Below are 385 nucleotides of genomic sequence, written 5' to 3' on the forward strand. Positions count from 1 at the left end.
GAGCTGGGTGTGTTTGAAGCAATCAAACCAACTGGCTCCTGAGCAGTTTGCATTTCTCTGATGACTAATTCAGCCTATCTGCGTCGGCCATAAACATTGCTGCTGGGGCCTGAATTGTGCTTCCCATCCGTCCATTCTGCTGGCAATGACACCAGTGGAGGATTTCATCTCATGAGAGGTCACACAAACCTTTATGTCCTTTAACAGATTTATTTGGATAATTTTGTTTTCCCTCATATATCCCTGAATTTGGAACGCTGCTCCAAGAGATACTGGTTATTTTCACAAGTTGTACAATGGTATATGACTCTACAAAGTGGTGCATCTTATCCTGAGATGTAGAGAGCTTGGGAAACAAGGTAAGAAAACTGAGCCAGTGATGTAG

Source organism: Anguilla rostrata, chromosome 13 (genome assembly GCF_018555375.3).
Source record: "Anguilla rostrata isolate EN2019 chromosome 13, ASM1855537v3, whole genome shotgun sequence".
NCBI lineage: Eukaryota > Metazoa > Chordata > Actinopteri > Anguilliformes > Anguillidae > Anguilla > Anguilla rostrata.